Source organism: Netta rufina (genome assembly GCF_964035555.1).
Source record: "Netta rufina genome assembly, chromosome: 1".
NCBI lineage: Eukaryota > Metazoa > Chordata > Aves > Anseriformes > Anatidae > Netta > Netta rufina.
Window position 1 is genome coordinate 107,655,874 of NC_140123.1, and position 15,357 is coordinate 107,671,230.

Genomic DNA, 15,357 nt, shown 5'->3' on the forward strand with positions numbered 1-15,357 from the left:
GGAAGAGCAGCTTTCCTACAAAATAAAGCTACAACCTCCGATTTAATTCCCAGATTGTTTACTGGCACTTTCACAAAACTGTATTTAGTTAGGTCGATATTTTGTATTCATTGGGGTATTTGCAGAAAAAAATCAGAGAGCGGTTCCTATCTGTAAGAGAAGTCTGTTTATTTTGCTGTACAACAAGTGTTGCTTAAATTTTTAAACAGAATTTCTGATAGTCGAAAGAAAAACAAGTAGAGAAGGGTATTAGCCAAAATATCTGTCAGCTAAACAGAACTTGTAAATCCAGTCAAACAACTAAAGGGCACTGCACTGTCAAATCATCAGATTGCAGATCCCTGCCCTGTGGTTTGCTGTCTTTTAGAGAAGGATGCAAACTGTTTAGCTTTCCCAAACCCTCTCCCCCTCCATCTGCCTACTGACCCATGCAGCTGCCTTAGCGTTTACATTCGCTCCACTGGAAGTTTCATGCCTGCCTTGATAGGAGAAAGTAAAATGTTGCAGTGACAGCAGCTTCAGTGGGACCGAGCAAAGAATGATGGAGAAGACTAAATGTGTTATTTCTGTGGATACCTGAGAATTGGATAAGAAAACTTTGTGAATCACTGTGTACCAGAACTGTCAGAACAGGACATTTTACAAGAAAAATGAAAAACACACAAAAGTCGAAAACCCCAAAGTGTTGTTTGTGTCACTGTTAGGAAGAGAAGGGAAAATATGTAAAGAAGATGTGCTGCACAGAAATGTAAGTACTCAAATAGAGAATGCAAGCATAAATGCTTAACCTGATGAAAATCACATTAAATTCTACAGAGATGGGTTCGTAATAAAAGCAGCTTGTCTGCTCTTGACCATCATTTCTTTCACCCTGGCATTTAGTGAAAATGCATTCTGGAAGGTAATTGAGCATGCTTTTCTTCCTCCTTCTGGGGCCCGTAAGGTTATTTACAAAAGAATATTTAAAACAGTAATAATGTGGTGGATCTCTACAGATAGTTTCCTCAGCTATTCATGCAGGTAATCTTCTGAAGGGGCACATACTGGTTGGTGACCTTACACAGGACTCACTGAGGCAGGATACCCTGCAGAAATGGTAAACCAAGGAAAACTGCAAGCCAACATACTTCACAAGAGATGGAAGTAAATTGAGTAAAAAAATGAACTTTCTCTGGAAATACAGTGTAGCAAAAAATGTTATTTTGGGTAACATTTTGCACAATTAAAAAACCTTCAGGTGACATGAAAGACACTGCCTGTGATAGCCTGTGTTACAGCTTTTGTATTTTCTTGCACTTTATATTTCTGTTTTGTCGCTCTGTAGGCAATTCAAGCAAACTGTCAGACATCACATCTCGGGGGGTAGGACTGATACCAGGTGATATTTAGGGAATTTACAGGCAGCATTGCAATTAGCTGTGTCCAAATTTTAAAAGCTATCCAACCACAAGCCCTAGATTAATTTCAGTCTGAAATAACACACTTTATTCCCCATTCTCAACATACAAAGTTAGTTCTATTTATTCCCGTAGGCTGTATCACTGGGCAAAAGAGATCAAGGGATTCTCATTATTTTTGGTGAAACTCAAAGTTTAAAGGAGATGACTATTCTACTCAGTGATAGTAATCTCTTTAATCACAGTGAGTTGAGTTCAACAGTACAATATTTACATCTGATGTTCTAAAACAATTTGAAGTCTTCACTTTTGAAGACAATGATAAACACAGGGAAACTGGAGCCACTTTTCTAAATAAATTTCACCATGCTCTACTGTACAGTGCCAGAGTTAAGAACCTGTGAGCAATGAAATTATAGACACTATCAGAAATTGCTGGAACAAAAGCACTTGGTGGTTCTTTTCTTTTGCCAGAGAAGGCAAAATTGCCAGAGAAGGTCTCTGCATAACATGTGGTATACTACTTATTTCCATCTTCTCTTCTGAACAGAAGCACATACACTGACTATGCAGAACAATATGATTTCACTAAAACTTGCCATTATAAAAAGCGGAACCAAGGTCCAGCAGATGAGTCACCAAAAACTGAATAACACTGCTCCAAACCTTTGCCCCTGCTAGGCTGTCTTGGGAAGAGTACTTTACCTACTTCTCCATGCACGTTTTTGTCTTGAGCCAGAGTCTTTGGAGATGACTGTTACACAAATACTGGCAGGTAAAGGTGCTGATCTGTGAAGTCACCTTCTTCCCTTTTCAGGCATCCCATGAAACACAACACTTGTGCTTCTGACTTCAACAAAGCTGCTACCTAGAACACGCAATATCTCCTTTTATACTTGCAAACCAGAAAACCTAGATTAATTTCTGTCTGAAATAACACACTTTATTCCCCATTCTCAACATACAAAGCTCTGTTTATTCCCATAGCCTGTATCACTGGGCAAAATAGATCAAAGAGATCATTATTTTCTCATGAAATCATACCAGTAAGACAACCTATCACTAAAGCTATTAAGTACCTCCTATCTAACAGCCCATTCCACTAATGGATGAGGACCATATAGTTTCAAAGCCTTTCTACTTTCCTTCATACATAATTCTTTTGGTTAAGCAATTTTTCCTTTTTCCGTTTAGTCTCCTAAAGTCTAGGACTAGGCTTGACAAACAAACACTAGGATGTCTACTTAAACTCTTCTACATTATTCAAAACAGAACTTATATGCATAAATTTCTTTCCATCTACATCAATATACCCTTTAACACATTTATGATATGGTTTAAGCTGGGATAATTATCTTGTATAATAACTATGGAAATTACTGTACCAGTTTTGACTTCATTGCATAAAGTAAAATATTGATAAATTGTTGAAGAAAACAATCTTTAAATCTTATTACAGTACTTACTTGAATGAAAGTACAAAAGAATTTGCTCTCAAGAATTATCTAGTTACACTTCATAGACAATTACAGGCATTATCTGAAAGCAAACATGTTACTAACAGCATCCCATTTCCAAACTGACACAGCAGATATGGCCCACTATTCGAGATACCATATCTCAATTATCTGAAATGACAACTTCAGCTAATCAACTCAATTCAACCTAGTATTATTATTATTGTTTACCGGTCACAACATTGTCTGGCTATTGCCACTTCCAAAAATAAAGTTTGTTTGCAAATGCTTATGACATGGAAAAACCCAAGACAGGAGAACAGTATTTCTGAAGTTTTAACATACTGGTATAACTTTTTGTATAACAGGATGAATGAATGGAAACATCATGGTGTCACACTGCACAAAGAAGTTTGCTAAATCTTGAACAATGTGAAATTAACCTTGAGCAATATGAGAGATGTATGGCTGTTTAAACAAAGTTATTACTTAGGTTCTATCTCCATCTTCCTTTTTCCCGTTTTCTTTAACAGAAGTTTAACTACTCCTCAGCACACAGTCCTACTAGGTCCTTGAGTTTTGCCTCAGCTACACCGCAGCTCCTCTAACAATAAAGCACATCTCCTCACTTCTCAATAGCTTAATGGTGTAACTAATTGATCTCCATTCCTTTGCAAGTACCCTCATTAAAAACAAACAAGCCACTATTGCTGCTCCCATTTACTTCTGTCACAAAAGCTCTTTAAACTTCAGGAAATGTGGATGTTTGGTCCAAATAAGCGCCAGCAAGTTCAGATCTACTCTAACACTCACCTGAACTCTCTCAACCCCATTTAAAATGAGTCAGAGATAGCCGAAGAATTAGATTTAGCTCTCTCCAGCTGATACCAGTTGTACTAAACTACCCTGGAGAGGCTCTTGCATTTCTTTTTCAGTGATAGCCAGAACTTATAAAGGTTTTTTTGTTGTTGTCATTGTTGTTATGGTAAAGAAGAAATATGATTGGTTTCTGTTGATACTTCAGGCAAAACCATGGCTGAAGTGAGCTATACTACAAACTGTAGATCTTTGTGTTTTATCTGAAGGAACTCAGCCATGCTAGGTTCTCATTTGCACAGTGAAAAACGATCCAGAAAACGTCTTTCATTTCCATTATTGTTTGACACTCATGCTTTGCACGTTTATGCCCACTGCCTCTTGAAAAGCAAGTGATCTGGGACTTGGGTACCCCAAATTCCTCCTCTTGGCCCAGCTGGCGAAATGCCCCACGTGGCCAGGGTAACAGGGCTGTGCTGTGGGGGGGCGCGAGGAGGCAGGGGACTGGAGCACCACCGAGAACAGCAGACCTTCAGGGCTGCCAGCTCCCAGGCTGTGTGTCAGGCTGAGAGCAGGGGACCCTGATGCACAGCTACCAGTGTCGGCCTGCTCTTGCTGCTTGGCTCCCCTCTTGCTCAGCCCTGCAGAATACTGGCGGCTGTAGGGAGTGGCTTTCCAGACAGAGATAGGTTTGGGAGGCTTAAATGCCTTTGTGAGCTTAAATTGCTCCCGTTACCTGTGGCTAGCTGACAGCCCACTGTGAACCAAATGCTATGTGTTAGCATTAAAGATTTCCAGTATGTCAATTTTTTTCCCTTTAATCTAGAAGGTTACTGTCACAGCTGATGCACAGACCAACCCCTTTGCTTACCAATCAAGTTAACATATGCTTTTAGCTGATGGCTGCTTGCTTTGTAGCACCCACAGCTACAATAATATGGTTATTTTGGAATCTTCTGCACAGGATGGAGGAGAAGGGAAAAAGATAGAAAAATGCTGTTTGCACGGTGGTGTTTTCAGTTTGAATTTTTGAAGGTAATTTTTTGCTCATAATCCAATTTGATTTGCTGTTTCCTTTGCTGAATGGCATGAAAAAAAAATCAAGCTGAGCCCTAACATGAGGAAGGACCTTGTGGCAGAGGAATTTTTTTTCATTACTTCAGGTGTCCACAAATATCAGAAGAACTCATTACCTATTAGAACAGCAAACTCTAAAAGCAGAAGGAATCCCTCCACTCTCTACCTCTGCTAAGGGACAAACTGCTTAACCTCTCATTCCCATGAATCATTTTGACTGCTCAGCTATGTAAGCAATTATCAGAGTGACTGGAAGTACTGCAAGTCATTTGTAAAGTAAGGAAAGGATTTTAAACTTGGAAAAGTTGAAAGTTAGGAATCATGAAACCTATGAAAAAAAGAAGAAAGTGAGCATTATTCCCCAGTGTGGCTTTCAGAAAGCAGTTGACAGTTGTTTAAACAGTCTATATTACTTATTATTTTTTTTGTGAGGATAACTAATTACATTACAGTGGCATTATAAATGCCACTCAAATGCAAAGCTGGCAGTTTATGAGCTCCAAATATTTGCACAGAGCAGCAGCTGGACTTCACTGAAGGTGTCACACTGTACACAGCTCTATTAGGCACACAAGGAAAGCTCTGAGGGGGTTAAAAGTCAATCGTAAAACCTGGGACCAGTGCCAATAAACTTGTACCTGGCCAGGCTTAAATTGAATTTTAGCTGCCAAATGTACATTTTCAGATCTCCAGAGGAAGCTGGTTCCTTCGTGTGGGTGAAGTAGACAGAAGCAGCTGTTGAAATGGAAACCATTGCATCAAACATCTTGGGAACTGATTGAATTTAAAATTGGACTTTCGTATTCCTTGATTTTTGCCTCAGAATGCATTGAGGGGATGCAGGTGGCTGATAAACAGAAATGTATCACTCAGCCAAGAGGTTAAAGAAAACCCTCCAAACAAACAAGAATTTTGTCTTTTGGGAGGGGGAAAGAAACCTTAGCAAAGTCAACAATGAGATACAGAACCAGGCTCTTATTAGGTGTAAATCAGTGGAGCTATTCTAGTTTACATCAGCATTAGTAGACTGAGGCCTAGATTTCTCAGCTAAGCCAGAGTGAACTTGATGGAATAGTGTATTAACTTTGTATGTAATTAGGCACAAATCTTACCCCAATATTATTTCAAGTCTAGGATTAGAGCTGGACTTGAAATAACACACACTCCACCCCCAGCAATTCTTATCCCCTAAAATAAAAAGTGGTCATTTTTTAAACTTGCACACAAGCACAATAAAAAGAACGTTAACATTTCCAAGTCCAATGTTCACAGTGAGAACTTCCTGAATTATTCTCATATTATAATGGAAGAGCTGGTCACACCCTAATTTTGTGCCCTAGAGGATTTCAGGTAATTCTGACCTTGGGTCCCCAGCTGGTGTGGTTTCCTTCAGCATCAGTGGGAACTGCATTGCATTTACAGCAGTGAAGAATGCCGTATAGCATGTTCGTTCAGCTGAGTCCGAGATATAAACACACTGTTGCTTGCCACATAGGCACCCACCTTGTCACCACGGATGGTCTCAGTGCCGGCTTCTAGCTCCCATATGGGAGAGAGGAAGTCTGTGTTTTGTGTGACAACTTTTCAATTGAAGCACATTACAAAAAATAAAAAGAGACAGAAGAAATACAAAGAACCAGAAAAAAATACAGAAAATATTTAATGTCCCAAAAACCACGTAAAACTGGCAGTGTAAGTTTTCTATGACTCTTCCTTGCTTCGTAGTCATTCTTGGTAATGAGGCAAGTTAATCATTGCTCAGACTTTACCTCAACTGAAAGCATGTTCTTAAAAGTGAGCTTAGCCTAATACAGTGTCATTGCTGATAACAACAATAAACACATGCATAACATCATAGAAAACCCTTGTTTGTATTTCACTAACCTCAAGTCTACAGATTTCATTTTCAAGTTTACAGATGAAAGTCTATGTATTCCAACAACCATTTCCACAGTGAGATCGCAGTTGAATTTTTCATCACTCACGGTGAAGTGCAGTAAGCCAAACTGACTGTCCAAGCTCTTTAATGATTTTACACCATAGTGAAATATTTTCTAATATAAAACAGAAGCTCCCCAAATATTTTTTCCCTTGAAGTGACTTTTAGTGAACTTTGACACATAGAGAAAGGAAAAACAGACTAAAATCTAGTCTTTAAAAACCAGTAACTACACAGTAACCACGCAGCTCTAGTGATAATAATACTTAGCAGGATCATACAACAAATTCTTCTTCCTGACCATTTCCAAGATGGAGATTAAAAAAACAAAGCAAAAGTTATTGGCCACCACGATATTATTTTTTAAAAATATCTTTCTTCAAATTATCGAAAAGAAAAGGCTCATGGAAATGTTTGTCTTAATACTGTTTGTCTCTGTGTTGCTGCATCAAAAAACTAACAGTTTCACAGATATAAGCCAAAAAATAGGGGGTTGAGGGAAGGAATGTAACAAAAGCCTGTCGTGGTTCCGCTCGAGTGGGCAGCCGAGCTCCACCACAGCCGCTCTCTCACTCCCCCTCCTCAAAGAGGAATGGGGAGAAAATATGTGAAAAGGGCTCAAGGATTGAGATAAGGACGAGAAAATCACGCAATAATTATTGTAACGGGCAAAACAGACTCGGCATAAGGAGATAGTAAGATTTATTGCCTACAACTAACAAGCAAGAGAAGTGAGAAAACAAAGGAAAAAAAAAACAAAAGCACCTTCCCCCCATCCACCCTCTTCCACCTCCTCCCCCCGAGCGGTGCAGGGGAACGGGGAATGGGGGTTATGGTCAGTCTACAGCACTTCTTCTCTGCCGCTCCTTCTCGGTCACTCTCGTCCCCTGTGCTGTGGGGTCCCACCCACGGGATGCAGTCCTTGATGAACTGATCCGGCGTGGGCTTCCCACAGGCAGCAGCTCTTCCAGAACTGCTCCAGATATGGGTCCGTACCACGGGGTCCATCCCTCAGGAGAAAACTGCTCCAACCTGGCTCCCCTACGGGCAGCAGCTCCTGCCAGATCACCTGCTCCTGCGTGGGCTCCTCTCCACGGGCTACAGGTCCGGCCCAGAATCTGCTCCGGCAGGGGTCTTCCACAGGCGGCAGCCTCCATCGGTGCAGGGCCACCTGCTCCACCGTGGTCTCCTCCACGGGCTGCAGCGTGGAACCCTGCTCCACCGTGGTACTCCATGGGCTGCAGGGGGACATCCTGCTTCACCATGGTCCTCACCACAGGCCGCAGGGGACTTCTGCTCCGGCGCCTGGAGCACCTCTCCCCCTCCTTCTACACTGACCTTGGCGCAAGGCTGTTCCTCGCTCCTCTCACTCTCCCGGCTGCTGAGTGGCGCAGCGTTTTTTCCCTGTCTTAAATATGCTCTCACAGAGGCGAAAAACAACATCGCTTATTGGCTCGGATCTGGAAAACAATGGGGCCCTTCCCAAACATGGGGCAGCTTCTAGATCTTTCTCACAGAAACCACCCCTATGGCTCCCTGCTACCAAAACCTTGCCACGTAAACCCACTACATTCCACCCCTCGCCTCTGTTAAAAGCATATTTAAGACTACTCACAACATACTCTTACTTTACAATTATCACAACAACCTTCACAAAATTCACTTAAATCAAAACAAAAAAGAATTCACCACACCAAAATAAACATAACATCATCACAGCACCGACAAGGTGGACATTTTACACACACACCACCCCTCGTCCCTTCACCACACTAACAGTTACTGCTTTCTTAATTCTTCACAACTTGTACATTCCTAACAATCATCCTGCACATATTTTTGCCCGTTACTTCTACTAACTATCATCCTTATCTCAAATTCCTCGAGCCCCACGTTGGGCGCCAAAAAAGACTGTCGTGGTTCCGCTCGAGTGGGCAGCCGAGCTCCACCACAGCCGCTCTCTCACTCCCCCTCCTCAAAGAGGAATGGGGAGAAAATATGTGAAAAGGGCTCAAGGATTGAGATAAGGACGAGAAAATCACGCAATAATTATTGTAACGGGCAAAACAGACTCGGCATAAGGAGATAGTAAGATTTATTGCCTACAACTAACAAGCAAGAGAAGTGAGAAAACAAAGGAAAAAAAAAACAAAAGCACCTTCCCCCCATCCACCCTCTTCCACCTCCTCCCCCCGAGCGGTGCAGGGGAACGGGGAATGGGGGTTATGGTCAGTCTACAGCACTTCTTCTCTGCCGCTCCTTCTCGGTCACTCTCGTCCCCTGTGCTGTGGGGTCCCACCCACGGGATGCAGTCCTTGATGAACTGATCCGGCGTGGGCTTCCCACAGGCAGCAGCTCTTCCAGAACTGCTCCAGATATGGGTCCGTACCACGGGGTCCATCCCTCAGGAGAAAACTGCTCCAACCTGGCTCCCCTACGGGCAGCAGCTCCTGCCAGATCACCTGCTCCTGCGTGGGCTCCTCTCCACGGGCTACAGGTCCGGCCCAGAATCTGCTCCGGCAGGGGTCTTCCACAGGCGGCAGCCTCCATCGGTGCAGGGCCACCTGCTCCACCGTGGTCTCCTCCACGGGCTGCAGCGTGGAACCCTGCTCCACCGTGGTACTCCATGGGCTGCAGGGGGACATCCTGCTTCACCATGGTCCTCACCACAGGCCGCAGGGGACTTCTGCTCCGGCGCCTGGAGCACCTCTCCCCCTCCTTCTACACTGACCTTGGCGCAAGGCTGTTCCTCGCTCCTCTCACTCTCCCGGCTGCTGAGTGGCGCAGCGTTTTTTCCCTGTCTTAAATATGCTCTCACAGAGGCGAAAAACAACATCGCTTATTGGCTCGGATCTGGAAAACAATGGGGCCCTTCCCAAACATGGGGCAGCTTCTAGATCTTTCTCACAGAAACCACCCCTATGGCTCCCTGCTACCAAAACCTTGCCACGTAAACCCACTACAAAGCCATGTTCATCTTAAATGACAACACACTTTTACAATTCAGACCTATACTTTCAGATTTTGCCAGGGCAGATCCTTGTGACAGATGAGGCTCGGAAAGACGAGATCCCAAAGCACTGCTTGCTAACTGCTGGTATCTTAGAAGGTTCTGAACTGCATGCCAGCAGTTCACCCTATATGCTTTGCCACTGAATATTCAATGAGAATAAAAAATGTATTTATAGACTAAAATAAACAGTTTCTGACTTGTTAAAGGTAGAAGTAATGAGATTTAAAAAGAAATTGCCATTTTATAAATCCAGCAGTCCTACTGTATGTACCAAGTGCATCTCATGCCTCTGTATTAATTAAGAGACAAAAAATACCCAGTTAATAATAATGTAATAATACCAGTGTTAATTTTAGGTAGTGACCTCACTATTTTAAAAAAGAAGCAAGCTTTCTCAGGTCAATTAAATTCATATTCTACCTATCTACCTTTCACAGACCAAGTAGACAAATTCAGCATACACTAGATCAAAAAAGTAATTGTACTAGTAAAAAAAAAAAAAAAAAAGTAAATTAGAATAAGTGACCTTGTATAACTTTATGACCTGTTCGACTTTCAGGTAAAATCACAAACCTTCTATAGAGTGAGCTCTCATTTTTACATTAAGTTTATTTTTAGCCTCAGTAGAACAGTGATATACTGTTCTCTGAGGAATAAGAAACAAGCATCATGGTTAACTTAACAGGGAATTTGACTTTGAATTTATTTCCTATTTAAACTTCGAGAATTTTTCACAGACTGGAATGTTTTGGACTATTTTTCAAGAACATACAGAATTCTCCCTGTTCGTACTCTGTCCACAGACTAAAAGCACTCTCTGACAGCTGAATTAAATCCTCTTTGAGGTGGCAAAATGGAACCCCAAGTACAGTACTTCCCTGGCATAATATCATTGAACAGTTCTAAGCCCTTTGTTCTTTCTAAGCCTACTTTGAAAAAGGAAAAAAGCAAAGATGTGCATGTGATATAATGCGGATTTTTCTTTGGTTGTAGTTTTTCTTTCTTCCTTTCTCAGTGATTTATATGAGTGCATAGGAAAATTTGCAATGGTCGGACACCAGAAAGCTCCTCTATTGTAATTCTTTTTTTTTTTTTTTTTCTCTAACAGATGTACTCTTTTTTCCTCTCCATATGCCTTTCAATCCTGTATTTAATATACTTTTTTTTTTTTTTTTGGTAATTCCTTCATGATACTTTAAATGTTTCAGTCTCCATACACACAAAGTAACAAGTTATGAATGCCAGGTGAGCTGTTTCATAATCAAAGAAAACTGATAGAAAACCATTGCTCTAAAAATTGACATAATTTCCAAACCTCAACAATATAGGTAGGTTACATTTCAAAGAGAAATACCTAACATTCTCAACACCACCTGATACGCAATTTTATATTATCTGATTTGGTACATATTTAATTTGCAGTTTATAACCATATGTAAGCTTACCTTTCATTATAAAAGGGTGGGCATTTAGTAAGCAAATCTATAAAGCACATATATAATGCAGACTTGCCTCACCTCTTTCAAGACAAATTTAATTAAATTTTGGGGCTACAGATGTCGACAGAAATCTTTGTACTCTGAAGAATAGCTCTAACTGCGATAATTTGTAAGGGATATTCATATTGCCATATTCCTAAACGGTCTAGTTTCATTATCTTGTACAACAGTTTGGAGTTATTTCATATTTTAAAGAGGTGATTTTCTACCTTGTAATGTCACTGTTATTAATTTTATGTACCATGCTACATGGCAAGACAAAGTATTCTGGAGATTTTGCTTAAGCCATGTTTTTATCAGAGACCCATAAGTTAAGATACATTGTTGTAAATGAAAATGATTAAATTGGTGTTTTACTGCTATAAGTTCCTAAAGAACAATTTTCACCCTACCCTGATATGTTTCCCTTGGCATTTTAATAAAAGGTGATTATCTAAAGACAGAATTCTAAATAGGATTTGCAAACCATCTATATTTTCTGCTCTTCATTAAATAATTTATCACAACACATCATTTCTTAAAGGATGAGTGATATGTGCAACTTGGGAAACTTAATGCAATTTATTTGCATTGGATTTGAACTGAAGAGCACTAGAAACAATGATTGATTTACCATACTGGTAATCATAAAGCAAATAATAAAAATACATTGAATTAGATTTTACCTCTATTGGAAAGGTTTAAGTCTGAATTTATTAGGTATGTTAACACATATCCATTTTACAGACAGAAAAATAAGATACATGGAAATAAACTGACATCTTCAGTTTCACATAAAAACAGATCCATGGAGTTTTGGGCCAAACCTTAACTTCAGTGTCTCATCCCCCCCCCGGGAATCTAGTTGTATTCTTAGGTAATATGCAGAAACAGAGTTATTTTAATAAAACCCATCACTCTTTGATTGCAACTAAATGTTTTATGCAGTGTTTTCCCTTGCAGTAGATGGCATCTCATACTAATTGAAATTCTAACTTAGTAGGCAATAGACATTGCAAAACCTAGAAGAACAAAATGTCCCTTTGGGTCATGAGCAATTTATGGTAAAGCGACACAAAATGGTGAGTTTCTGAGAGGGAATTAGTTTGTACCCCACCAATAACTGTTTCAAACCAGATGCCTGTGCTGCAATATATCACAGTCAGAGTATCTATAGTAGCTACTACCATCTCTGAATTCCAAAATTTACTGCAGTTCTGTGATACTTGGTTCTATGGTTACCTATAAATTATTCCCTGGTATGTGAGCCTCTTTCAGCACCATGGAGAGTAGGAGGTCCTGACTTTTATGTGTCTTCTAGATCAGTTTTTTAAAAATTCTAGTCCAAACCATGTTAACATTGAAAACATATATACAATCACAAATGGCAAGTACACGTACATAAGAGAATCCAAAGACATGCAACAAGACCGACAGAATTTTAGAAGGCCAGACCAATAAGGAAATTTTGAACAAAATGAATTTGTTTGAGGTTGAAAATGAAAGGCAACGTTTCTATTCTTTGAATAGAAAGCAAATGTGTACAGAAGAGAGTAAGGTACTGTTCACCACGTCTACCAGGTGCAAAGCAAGAAAAAACAGCTTAATTTGCAGCAAGTAAGTTTTAGATCAAATATTAACAAAAATATTCTAACTACAAGAGGAGTTATATCATGTGGCAGAGATTTCAGGATGATTTTTTATTCTTCATTTTTTTTTAAGAAAGCGTTGGGGAGGAAATATGTATGTTCTAACTATATCAGATATTACCTATAGGTCACAGATCTCTTTTAATTCTAAACTATTATGACTGAGAGTCTACTTCTGAGCAGTCCAAACTCATGCATTTAAAAATAGCTGGACTTCCAAAGCATGTGCATTATTTACCATATTACAATCATATTTATAGACTGGTATTCAAGTCACCTGCCCAAAATGCAATCACTCAGACTCACCTGTCACTTTATAATGAAAGGAAAATGAAAGGAAACAAATTTGGGAAACATCAATAATAAAAGAAATAACACCACAGGATGCATCCAAATGAATCTTCTGAAAACAAGGAGACCACAATGCTAGGATAGGGCCACATTTAGATTCTGAAATCTAGGTATTTACTGAAATTCACCCATACATATGGATATTGCATATGTTATCCCAATTTTCTACTTTTTCTTCATTTGTATATTAAATAATGAATATTTAGTGCATATGAAAAAATTTATCAAACTTAAAATATACCACCTCATTGCAAGATCACACATCTTCAAGCCATTTATACCATTTACTACATCATACACAGCATAACCTATTCGGAGCTGCATAGAGAGCAACTAGTAAGAGTGAAAAACAGTAACTAGCAGCCCTAATTGCATATTACCCAGAGAGGTAATATCAAATTAGTTCTAATGAGTGATTTACATGCTCATTGACTAGTTTTATAACAGTAACAAATGGAAACAGATATAACTTTCCCCAAACATTCCTCAAAAAATTAATGATCCAAAAAAGAACCATGTAAAGCAGGTAATCACTTGTTAATTGATCTGCTACCAGTACTGTATGGAACATGGGGCAATACATCTGCTACAGAGCCTTGATAATATATGTTGGTTAAGCTCTACCTTGGGATAAGCTGCAAAGATGAGCACCCAAATATTTATTACAGGAACAGAAAGTGTTGACAGCTCATTAGTGAGATAAATATACACTCTCTGTGAACCTAGAGATACCTGCATACACTTCAAGATCTGTGAATATGACAAAGACCCCACCGCAGTGTCTGCTGTGGAAAGCTTTGTTCTTGCAAATAGAAAAACAATATACAGTATGAACTATAATTTCCTTCAACTGAAATATATCTCTGATGAGGACAGGCATGAATGTGCTCTGAGGCTGCAAATTGTAACTTTCAGAAGGTTGGCCAAGTAGAGTATTTTTGTCCTCCCAGACTTTGCTTTGTTTCCTTGAAGTTATTAAAGGTCATTAAATTCCATTCTGCACATTGGCATGCATTTGCCTTTACTTTTCATTTCACAAGGCTCAGACCCCCTTCATTTCTGTGAAATGGTAGAAAAACATAAAGAGCATCCTAGAAAGTAACATGTAAATGTTCATGCTGTATATTTGTACATCAATCTCTGGCATGCTTTTAAAGCTTTTTCACAAACACATCTGAGCATGGGATGCTAGAGAGGGAAGAGAGAGGGAAGAAATACTAAGTGTTTTGCGTGCACGTCCGACAAGTTATTTTATTCTGTGCTTGGCAAACAAGAATTGCAGAAGGCTTTTATGACTTTTAGCTTCTGCATTATACCTTTACTGAGTGACTGTGCAGGAATAGCATCTAGAGGTTTTGTTCAGGGAATGATATCTGAACAAACAAAAGACATGCAGCATGAGAATGCACTGGAATTTGAAAGAAGGTGAAGAAATTAAAGACAAAGACCTCAAATGATTCAACCAACTCAGCCATTCTACATTCTCTAAGCACACCAAACTAGAGCACATTAATCAATCAGTGAACAGGTGAAGATGATGCCCTGAATAAATTTCTAGCCAGAATTGATGACCGTAGAGGAATTTGATTTTATAGTCTATATTAGCAACAATAAATGATTTCAGCTTTCAGTGAAATATTGTAGACTTCAGTTGTCTATCATTAACTTTGTTTTCAATTAGATGAACTTTACAGTTTGAGCTGGAATACAGAAGGCAGCTGTCAGATGCTGAATCTGATTTAAAGCAAATACAATAGAGAAGAAATGTTCACAAGGAAAATACTACTTTCACTTTTCATACCAGTCTTAGCTGGAACTGACTGGAAAGAGGGTAAAAGGAATGGAATTACATGGAAACAATTGTGATGCTGCCAAAAAATGGAGCAGGAAGAACCTATGGCTTGAGTTGCACCAGTGCAACTCATGTCAAACAACCATGCTGTCACTACATGGCTGGTGAGAGAGCTACCTGATCTTGATACACAGCAGAAATCAGTAATGCAAAGAAGGACATATAAAACAAAGGAAAAAAAAAATCAACCTTTGTGAGGCCCAAAGGGAAAAAAAAAAAAAAAATCTAAGCAAGGAATATTAATGATGAACCTAATTTTTTAGTTGTCATACTGGGACAAATTCACAGGGCCACTGAGGCCGCTAGCCATTATCTAAGGAGATTGCAG